General features: G+C 29.5%; 1 protein-coding gene across 7 annotated transcripts in view; it reads right to left on the reverse strand.

The window, feature by feature from the left end:
* LOC143893693 (GPI-anchor transamidase component PIGS-like) overlaps window positions 1–12,379 on the reverse strand; it is a 232,714-nt gene that overhangs the window by 125,294 nt on the left and 95,041 nt on the right. The window lies entirely within an intron of this gene.

Genomic DNA, 12,379 nt, shown 5'->3' on the forward strand with positions numbered 1-12,379 from the left:
TGCAAATTGTGATGCAGTATATATTGGCCAGACAAAAAGACATTTAGAAACACGCATCAAAGAACATCGATGTGATATCAGGAAAAATGTAGATAATCATTCGGTTGTGAGCAAACACCGCCTTGCACACAAACATGATTTTAAGTGGCAGCATCCGAAAATTTTATACAAAGAAAAACATTTCAAAAAAAGAGAAATGTCGGAAATATTTTTCATTAAAAAACATGATTGCACAATCAATTTACAAAACGATACTGAGAGCCTGCCATCTATTTATAACCGTGTCATTGGTATTACTTAGTCGGCCCTGTATATATTCGGTTCTGCTCGTTTTTCCCACCAGAGCACCTTTTGCTATCCGCGGATTACGTTTGACAATTTCATTTCGCTTTGACTGTCTTACTGTTCGGACGTTGTGCCTCGATATGGCTTGTGACGTTTTGATCTCATCGTTTGTTTTGGAACGCATAAGAATTGTAAGTTTTTAACTGATTTTTACAGTGTTAATTAATTTATTGTTTTTGACCAGCGCGATATTATAACGATTTTGTATAGTTTTCTATTGTTAAATGTATTATTTTGTCTTTTGTTTAGTTTTGCGTTTTTCTTGACGTTGTCAGGACACCACGTCAACGATGCAAGTAAATTTGTTATGCGGATCGGTGTAACCTAAATTAAAGCACTTGATAAGGACCGGAATTCGGTCGAAACGTTGTGCAATCTTGTTTCAATTGGCCAGTTGGGTCGAAAATAAAACGACATATTTTGAATTATTTGCTGGCGACGGAAATTGTTTTGTTTAAATATTGTTTTTGTCAAGCTGTTACCTCACCAAGGTCTGAGAGATCCTATCGTTCCACTTCTCACTTTCTGCCGCGGCTGCTTCGAACGAACGGACTCTTGCAAGTGGCCAGGCTCTAGTACTAGAACCTTCAAACTTTTTCCCCTCTGATCCGGAGTCCCCCCCCACTGCGCGTTCAAAAAGGGCGCGAGTTTTAAAAACGTGCAGAATCTCAGACCCTGGTCAGGTAACTGAGGGTTAAATTATATAGTAAAAAGTAATTTAAATTAAATAATAAGTCAAAAGTAAGTTTTTATTTTGCAATAGATTTAAATTTCCATACGATTGTATATAACTGCTGTACAACTAATGCGTATTTAATTGTGTTATTTTTATAGGTTACATAATAATAAATAATTTTTGTAATATTATGGAAAAGGGAAGTAACAGTGATATTTCTTCAAGGCATAAGAGACAAATTAGCGCAAGAAAAAACGGAAAAAGATTATTTGTTGCTAGAATTGTCAAGTGGTGTAACTCATTTTGGATCATCGGCCGAACGTATAAAAGAATGCCGAATTGAAAATAAAAATGATCAATTATTAGTTTCAACATCACCTTCTTTTAGTAATGATCAGACTTATATCAATTAGTATTTACTAAACTTTAATGGCAATAATAATAAGGAATTTTTGTCAGATGAAGTACATAATTCTTTAGAAGTGGTCACAGATGACAAAGATTTTGTTGATATTGAAGAGCAAAAAGAAATGCAACCGTTATCGCTTGACTCTGACGATGCAAAGGATGTGAATGTCGAATATATTGAGAATAAAGATGAAAGTATGGATAACGAAGTGTTACGCAATCTTCGAAATTGGTCTTAAATTTAAAATTAGGCATAATGTAATTAATGCTATAGAAATTTTGAGACATGCTCCAAAAGTATTATACAAATTGTATATCAATTAAGGTTTTTTTTTTTTAACGTTTTTGTTCTTAAGAGGATGCTGGAGCCGTCTGTTTAACCGGCATTTTTTGTCGTCACGTAGCGTTGTATTAATTTGACAGAATTAAAAATCCTTCTCCAGAATTGCAGTACGTATACACTAATGATTCGGGGGAACTTCGATTTTATATAGAAAACGAGAAAAAATTACGGAAGTACAGATTTCCTTATCCTACTTTTATCCCAATATGGCGTCTCGAGTTACGGCGAGCTGTCAGCTCGTCACAAGATGTATTTCATATAAGAGATATAGCTCCAGCATCACCTTTTAAGGATGTATGGGTGACATCTCAAAGCATTACAAAAAATCTAAAAATTTCATGGATTGTTCTATTATTACGTCTAAGTATCTGTGTAAAATTTCAGCACAATTATCTTACTGGTTTAAAAGTTATTTAATTTTTTTGTTTGCATTAATTTTTATCATATCTCGGGATTGGCTGCACCAATCTTATTCGGACTAGTCGCAATCAAAAGCTTGTATCGACATTGTATTTAAAAAATGTCGTTAGATTTTTTTATTACGGGTTTAGTTTCTGCGATATTTTAATAAAAAGTTTGTTGACGTAAAATTTTTTCTTATTCTTATAATTTGATGAAGAAGTAGCATTACAAATTAAATCAAAATTTGTACATATGCTAATGAAACTATGATAAATATTCGTACAAAAGCTCATTTGGATCCATTTACTCGTTTAAAAGTTATTTACCTAAAACTGTAGCAAAATGTGGTCAGTACGCTGCATAACCCATTTTAGTCTATGAGACTTGGCAACATCGCAGTGAGGCAGTACAGATCGATGTATTGAAAGTGTAAACACTTCGAGTCAATATCGAAATTTTATCGAAATTTTTTACAATATTCAACATTTTTCGGCATTTTGATTCCGCGCTTGAAAGGTGACAGGCAGTAATGCCAACGTAGAAAATAATGCGGTGTTGCCATATTTAAAGCTGGCATTAAATGGTATATTTTAGGTTTACATTTGGTTTTAAAATTATTAATTAAATATATATAACTTACTATATATATATATATATATATATACTTTTATATTAAATATATATTTAAATTATTCGATACCTATATATATATATATATATAGTAACCGAAAATCGTTTTATAAGTTATTCGTTTTTTCGTTTTTTGCAGTTGACTTCAGGGCATTTTCAAGACCAAAATTTTCTGTCGTTGATTACGAAAAATATTAGATAATTATAAATATTCCCTTTCTTGAAGAGGATAAAAATCATGTTATTTTACGATAGTTGAACTTCTTATGTAATATAAATTTATTTATTTTATATTTCAAACGCGATATAAACCTAAGAAATCTGCAGTTTTCAAATTTTAACCACTTTTTGCTGGTATTGTACAATACATACATTCTTAATAATCCTTTATAGTATTTATTATTTTGTTTTCCTATTCAAAGTAAATATAATTCAAATACATATTGAGAGATTTGACATTTCTTGTAATTATAATTATATATATATATTTTTAGAAACCTTCTCAGGTCTGAATGCCAAATATTCATATGAAGCAAAAATCAGCAGCATTACCATCTTAGCAGCCTACAGAACAGCGCGCAACGAATATATCAGCAGCAAAACGCGCACCAAAAAAAATGTGCTGTAGGATATTAATAAGTTATGTTTTTGTAGTGATTTGATTGCCGGCTTAATTAATTTTAGGTTAGATTTTAATATTAAAATGTCATTTGAAACAAAATAATCCCTCACCTATTTATTATTTTATAACTGTATACTTCTATAACTTTTTATTTTATTTTATTTTATTTTATTTCATTTTTTTTATAAATTTATAATTTTTATTTACTCGACATATAGTTTTATCTAATGTTCAAAATTTTTAATTTAATTTTATGTTCAAATTTTAATTACGTTAATTATAATATATTATTGATATGGTATTATATGGTATTATATATATAATATATATATATATATATATATATATATATATATATATAATACCATCCCCCTTAATATACTGGAAGTAAAATAATCCCCAGGAATTATTTTATCCATACCCCAGCGATCGTTCTGTTCTGTACCCCAAGCAGCATTTTGACGTCCGCCCGACGTTAAGATAAACACACTTAACGTTGGTATCCAACGTTTTTGCTACGTCGTTTCAACCCTCTTTTGCACTAATTTGGGGAATCAAATTTAGGTTGTACCAACGTTGGAATCCGACTTATATAAGTTAAATTGAGGTTACATTTTTTCCACCAGTTTTAACGTTGGTATGTAAACTTTGATTTTGTACACTCTGCTAGACCTGAGGTTATTTTTTCACAACGTACATTTTAGGTGTAGTTTTCGTGCTTCTATTCAAACCATATGACTGCATTGGTGTAATAAATGTATCATAATACGTACTTATCAATTTGGCACAAATAAAATGGCTTTATAGGAAAAATATAGTTTGCGCAGTCTTTAATACTATTGTAATTTTGCCATAAATACACGAACCCAGCACTGAAATTGTATAACAAAACCCACTTTATTGATAAATGTGGAAATGATAGGTCAAAATTAGACGAATCCTTTCTAAAATATTCCAATTTACTAAATATTCTAATAAATAACTAAAATTTTCCAAAGTGTAGATTTTAATTTTTTTTCATCAAAATTACTTTTAAGATAAATATGTTGTCAAAACTTTAACAACAGATATTATATAAATGCTTTAAATTGTTAATAAAGTGCGTTAAAAAATTTAAATCTAAATATACTGGAAAATGGCGGATTATTTGCCTTCCTCTTTGAGGAATGAAAATGGCGAAGTCAGCGTTCCACACTATATCAAACTTTACGTAGTAAAAGGTGCGATAAATTCTACTAAAATTTGTCTTTTCGTATAAAATAATTAACTTTTTCCGACTTTTCCAAACTAAGTAGTATACCACTGTAGGCAAAATTGTACCTATATTGACTAAAAGTCTTAACAAGGTCGCCAAACTGACTTAACATGTCGATAAAGTATTAATTAGTTGAAAATTCTATACTAGATTTGCGAATGAGTCGTATATCTTAACCAAATCCGAACTATGCAATACCATCTATATGGTGATCTAGAGCATGGTTATGGCAGCCGTGCAGCCGAGCAAACGCGCTCTCGAGCTGTGAACCGCGCGACGCGCGCGCGTTGTTTCCCGACGACGCGACGATAACCGCGTGAGATGAAATGGACCGGTTCGGCCGTGGATCGTCAACATTCGTCGCATAGTCCTCATAGCTCACGCACGACGCCGCGAATTGCCGTCGACGATGCCCGCTTGACGCAGCAGTAATCTGCTCTACATTTTTTTAGGCAGAATTTGTTACCATTTCTCGCGATTTCTTAACGTCAGTCAGAAATGACCACAGGCGACGTTTCACAACGTTAGCGTTTTACAACGTTTGATAACAAAACGTTGGTTTACGTTGGGAATTACGTATTGAAGTCGCTCGAAAAGTGTAGTGCAGAGTATAACGTCAGGCGAACGTTAAATATCTTAACGTCGGGTAATAGGACTTAAACTGTTTCGAATTTGACGTTGGGAAAGTGATAAAAAAAGCACGTCGTAATTTTAACGTTTAGACAACGTCCAAAAAACGTTAGTAATTATAAGTTACATTTTATAACTTTCTTGAACCGCTTACAACGTTGTGATTAGTATAAAAGTAGTCCTTAGTCGGAAAGTTAACCGAAAAATGCTGCTTGGGACACCTCTGGTACCAAATGATCTCTTTACAGAATTTTGGTAAATATATATATATATATTTATATATATATATATATATATTATTATATATATATATATATATATATATATATATATACAAAAATGTTTCAGACAAAAGTTGTACGGTTTCGAGAGGCACATAAGATGGTGTCATTAGTTTGACCTTGGATAGGCGTTTGAAGATCACGTGAAGGTCACCTTCAATTTCTTAAATGGAAACCCCTATTTTTCAATGCATATTCTTATAGCTAATCTCGAGAGCTTTTCAAAACACTATAATTAAGTATTTTTTTATTATGAACTTTTGGAATTATTAGGCTTGAAAGTTCTAGTATTTTGACATAAAATACAAAATATCTTGTAAGTTTTCGGTAATGTTACCTTAATACTTTTATGCATAGAATAATGAGACAAATCAATTGGTGTATATATATATATATATATATATATATATATATATAATATATATACCTGTATGTGTGTGTATATACCTAGCAGCATTAATTCAAAACTCTGTTTCAATTAATTGTAGTTAGATAACCACTAAACCAAAGATTATTAAAGATTTAAATATTATAGAAAGGAATTTCTTAAAATATTATACAATATTATTTTAAATGTAACTTCGTGCAAAAAATATATTTACAAGCTATTACTTATTGTCCTAAATATACTTGATATAACATTTTTATTTTACTCTTTTTTCATGACATTTATATATTTGGTCTTTTTCCTTGTGTTTTTTAATCATTTTTTGAATAATAAGTTAAAGAACACTATTTATTCATCATTTAACACATATTAAGTTTTGCGTAGATCGCCGTAGATTTTTATTAAATAGTAGATACTATTTTTATTAAAATAAAAAATATACTTTGCGCTTTTTTTTACATTTTTAATGCCTTTTTTTCAATATTAAAAATCAAAATGTCAATTTTAAGTTACTGCTATTCTACAAAATTTGATATTATTAATATTCTTTTAAAAATGGCTAGCATAAAAATCATGTTTTTTTATCTACTTCAAAAATTAATTTAGCTTTTTGTTTCAAATAAACAGTAAAATTATGTCTGATACTATATAAGCTGACAGTATTCTCAAAGATTATTGTTACTTCTTCATTTTTTGATATTTTTTGATACACTTTACATTATTGTCTATTTTATGTTACATATTTTTGTTTGCCAAAAAATGTACTTATTCATTATTTTTATATTTGTCATAAAAGTTCACAAAAATTGATATACGTATATTCTGTTGATCTTCTAGATATATATAATTCCTTAAATCTAATTTACTCCTTAAATAATGACATATTAAAAATTGAATTTTTTAATCAAAATTTTTGAGATACATTTTAAAATAGTTCACTGATTCTCATCTACGAAGGCAACAAACGCTTTTCCCGCTCTCTTAACCTTCGAGATAAAATTGAACCAGATCCAATTTGGTCGTCAGTATTCTGCTGTACGGGTATGACGAAACATCAGTTCAATGTTAAGTTTGGGGCCATGTGACAACGTGATTGTAAGATCATCCGAATACGAGTCACTTTCGACAATCACTAATTCCATAACGAGATCTGGTAACTGTGCCAATCGCGAGAAGATTCAAGAAACAATTGAATTATGATGAGGCTAGATGACGATATCAAGTTATATAACAATTAATAAGTATGTTGAGTATACTAATAATGCGCTTAAAAAACGAGACTTTTTCCCCATTAAAAAGAGTTTTTGAGATAATATTAACAAATTGAGTTCTTTTAGAGAAAAATACGTACAAAAATGAGTAGTAAAAATAAAAAAATATCCATAATAATAAATTTAATCTAAATTTATGTTTCATTATATGCAAAATTTCGTAAAATTTAAAAGAAATGTTTGATTATATGTTACCGTACTATGTCGTATCATATATCAAACGTGAATTATCAAATTCGAAACAATTAAATCTTGCCACATTCGTTCTGGAAGTGAACGGATATTTATCGTTGTGAATGTGAATGTGAGTTGGCAAGATCGTAAGTATGATTTAAAAATTATAGCAAGCATCTAGTATTGTAAAATTTTCATTTCTTATTCAACAAATTATCCATAATAGAAGATTATTTATATTATATAATATAAAATCTAGCGGCATTCGATAATCTTTTTTGAAGCGTAGAAATCAATATATCCTTTATCCTTACCTTATGTATTATTTATCAGTACAAAATTACCTTTTTTAAAAAAGATAAAAAAAAAACGCCAAGTACACGCGCAATGTGTTTTGTAAATTCAAAAATATATTATTATATCACAAAATTATGTTACCTAACTCAACTTGAGTGATATGTATAAATCCAAATATCCAACCTAAGTGGTAGTAACTTCAATTTCTCCTTAAGGGGATGCTGGAGCCGTCTATTTTACCGGCATTTTTTGTCGGCACGTAGCGTCGTATTAATTTGACAGAATTAAAAATCCTTCTCCAGAATTGCAGTACATACATTAATGATTCGGGGGAACTCCGATTTTATATAGAAAACGAGAAAAAATTACGGAAGTACAAATTTCCTTATCCTACTTTTATCCCAATATGGCGTCTCGAGTTGCGGCGAACTGTCAACTCGTCACAAAATGTATTTTATATAAGAGATATACCATTGGTACGAACGCAAAAACAAGTTCCCCCGAATTGCACAACAAGAAAAACATCGATAAACCCTCCAAATCAAGATTTGGAAGCGTAATATAAAAGTATAATGTCGATGTGCATCGTGCGTATGTGTGCGTGCAATGTAGCGTGCTATTCTTGTCTATATCTTTGTCTATACAAGGACAGATATAGTTGATAACATAGAAAATGGTAATTTTGTTGGTTATACAGACGGCTCTAGCATCACCTTAACAAAATTATTATATCATAAATTTGTGTTACCTAACTCAACCCAAGTGATATGTATTTCAAAAAAAGATGTAAAATCTTTAAATTGCGCCAATTACAAAGAGAATATATATATATTGCTTTGAAAAATAATTGTTGTGCAACTTTTAAAAAATAAAACCCAAGTAGTACATATCTCTTTGTGTTTCCATTCAAGGGTCTTCCTATTCCAACCCAAGTGGTAGTAGCTTTAATTCTCCTGAACAAAATTATAATATTACAAAGAACCATTTTAATCACAAAGAATTAAAAAGGTAACGGTACAAAATAAGAATATTTAATGAAAATAAAATAAATAAATTTTTCTTGTAAAAAAACTTGGCACTGTTTTTTTTACTCCCATCGTATTCTTTCCTAAATTATGTTTATTGTTTTTTTATTTAATCAAAAATTTTAGTATAATACTTTATTAAATTTTGAAGTCTAGCAACGCCAAGTTTTTTTGCAGCCTTGATATCTTTCTATCCTAGCCGATAAGTCATAAGTCATACATATCGATCTGATTTATCTGTTAGATCGAAAATAACGCGCGCACGGTTTATCATCAGAAACGATATTAGCGCCGCATAGTGTCGAAAAAGTAAAAGGGACAACAATTTTTTAGGGCGATGACGACGATAATAATAACAACGTATCTTATTCGAAATATTTACATTTCGAACTTTGCATCGTAATATCTCCGCTCGTAGGGCACGTAGAGGAAAAATAAAAACACTTTTATTATATAAATCGACCAAGCTATCGATTGAGCCTACTTAGAACTCGATCCGTTCAATCATTATCAAGATCTCAAAATCTCGGGTATTTACAACTCGTCGCGTCGCGTAAAAGAGTCACGGTACGGTCTCGCTTTGCGTGTACTTGGCGCGAGACACCGTGTCTCTTGATTTTACTTATATTTTATATTTTATTTATCTTTCTTTTTTTATTTTTCTATTTTCTATTTTTTCTATTAATATTTTAATATTATAATTTATAATATTTCACCATTTTCTTATATATGTCTTTTTCAAGATACAAACTTATGCTTGTATAATATACTCTCTTGCACATAAATTGCATATTTATGATGTTACATATTATGATATTTAATAAATAGTGCAAAGTTTTTAATGCCAATTAGTTGATATTATTACACATAGTAATATGCGAAAATTATTTCTCACCAAAGTATTTTTTCCCACGTTTTTGAGACTTGAGACTATGTTATTATATTATTTCTACCAATCTCCTCTACAAATGCATTATAGAAGTAAAGTGTGTGTGCATTTATGGCCCAAAACCACTTAATAAAACAGGCAAGATTCTTTTTTAGCTATCTTCGTTTTTCAATTCTCTTAAATTGTACAAGAGATATAAAGGTCTATCGCAATTTTGTGAAACGTATATGTATGTAGAGTCCTACAAAAGTGTTGGCTTGATATCTGGAAAAATAATTATTATTTTCAAAAAAATTTAAAACAGTTTTGCAATATACGTAAAATACTACGACGCGATAACCTAATATTGTATGTATCCCTTTATTTTCAAGTACAACCTCACAATGTTTCGGCATGTTATTGACGAGTTTTTCATATTCCGAAGGTAATGACTTCCATATCTCCCTGATACGGCGGCATAATTGCTTCAACGTAAATATATGTTTTCCATAAAACTTAAGCTTCAGTTGAACTTTCGCATACAAACAAGTCTCGGCTGTTCATTACCTTCGAATATGCCGAAAAACTCGCTAAAAACATATGCCAAAACGTTGTAAAGCTATACTTCAAAATAAAGGAGACTAGAAACAATATTAGGTAATCGTGTCGTAGTATTTTACGTATACAACAAAGCTGTTTTTGAAAACAATTTTTTGAAAATAATAATTATTACTCCAGATATCAAGCCAACGCTTTTGTGGGACAGATTCTATGTGCGTTTACAAGTTATCATTGCTACTGTATGAGGGTTAAACGAACTGACATATAAAACAAGCGTAGCATCTGAGCATATTTAACAGATCAATTAATCTGCTCCGTCTTTATGTTACGTAAACGCGTCTATCATCCGGGAAATTTGTAAATACGCTCCATGAAAGGAAAAACGTGTTATATGTTGTATATGAAAAATGTCACAGATTCTGAACAACCAAACAATTCTACTCGTTTCGCAAATCGATAATTATTCCTATGATATGCGACGTAAAAAAATTATACAAAAGATATAAATTATCTTGTTTTTTATTAGAAGAATTAGGATACATTACATTGAAACTAGAATTTTTTAATTCCCGATATAAAATTAAAGTGCAATTCAATATGGGATTTAATTAAATAGTGTCGTAACCGATGTCATAGATAGAATTTAATCTTTCATTTCTAAAGCTACGCAAATTTCTTATCCAAAAATTAATTTCGAATAATTAAAAAAAATCATACATTTGACCAAATTAAAAATATATGTATTTAATATGTCGCGATACGTATATATATATATATATATATATATATAGAAAACTAATTACAACGTTATATGTATTTTTAAAAAAAGGTAAAAAAAGGCGCCAAGTACACGTATAGTAGTGTATATGTTGTTACCTAAAAAAAAAAAGAAAGTGGTAGTATTATACCTCGAAAAAACCTAAGTAACAAGTGGTAGATTTTTATATCTCAAAAAATCTCGAAAAAATCTGAGCAGTAGTATCTTTATTTCCGAAAAATTATAACCCAAGTGATACACGTCACAAAATTATGTTACCTTATCAAAAAGAAGAGTCGCGCTCAAGTGATCTATTACAATTACAAAAAAGAAATGATATCTCTTTAAATTAGAGCGCCAATTACAGAGAGAACATATATATTGCCTCAAAAAATAATTGTTGCACTACTTTGAAAAATCTTTAAATTGTGTCAATTAGAAAAGAATGTATGATAACAATTTTATAAGATTAAAAAATTTTATTTAAATTTAAAAAGGGAATACAAGATATTTAAATACAAAGTTTACATGTGTATTTTTTAATGGTCACAAAGAATTACAGAGGTAACAGTACAAAATACAAATTTTTTATTAAAATATTTAATCCAACGAGGGAATACAATTTGTATTTAAATATAAAGTTTATATATGTATTTTTCAATAGAATAAAAGATTTAATCACAAAGAATTACAAAGGTAACAGTACAAAATAAAAATATTTTATTAAAATACATAAATTTTTCTTGTAAAAAAACTTGGCGCTGTTAGACCTCGAAATTTTAAATAAATAAGGACAACAGTAAATAAAAATAATTCAGAGAAGAATGCGATGGGAGTAATATTAAATGATTATCAGCGTGGATGTGGGAGTGAATGATATGGGTGTGCGTGACGACGCGGACGGCGGATAATGCGGCTTATAATTAAGTATAGAATAAATTTATTTATTTATTTAAAATTTCGAGGTCTAACAGCGCCAAGTTTTTTTACAAGAAAAATTTATGTATTTTAATAAAATATTTTTATTTTGTACTGTTACCTTTGTAATTCTTTGTGATTAAATCTTTTATTCTATTGAAAAATACATATATAAACTTTATATTTAAATACAAATTGTATTCCCTCGTTGGATTAAATATTTTAATAAAAAATTTGTATTTTGTACTGTTACCTCTGTAATTCTTTGTGACCATTAAAAAATATACATGTAAACTTTGTATTTAAATATCTTGTATTCCCTTGTTAAATTTAAATAAAATTTTTTAATCTTATAAAATTGTTATCATACATTCTTTTCTAATTGACACAATGTAAAGATTTTTCAAAGTAGTGCAACAATTATTTTTTGAGGCAATATACATGTTCTCTCTGTAATTGGCGCTCTAATTTAAAGAGATATTGTTTCTTTTTTGTAATTGTAATAGATCACTTGAAACGCGACTCTTC

Source organism: Temnothorax americanus, unplaced genomic scaffold (assembly GCF_048541705.1).
Source record: "Temnothorax americanus isolate GAGA-0224 unplaced genomic scaffold, ASM4854170v1 Scaffold125, whole genome shotgun sequence".
NCBI lineage: Eukaryota > Metazoa > Arthropoda > Insecta > Hymenoptera > Formicidae > Temnothorax > Temnothorax americanus.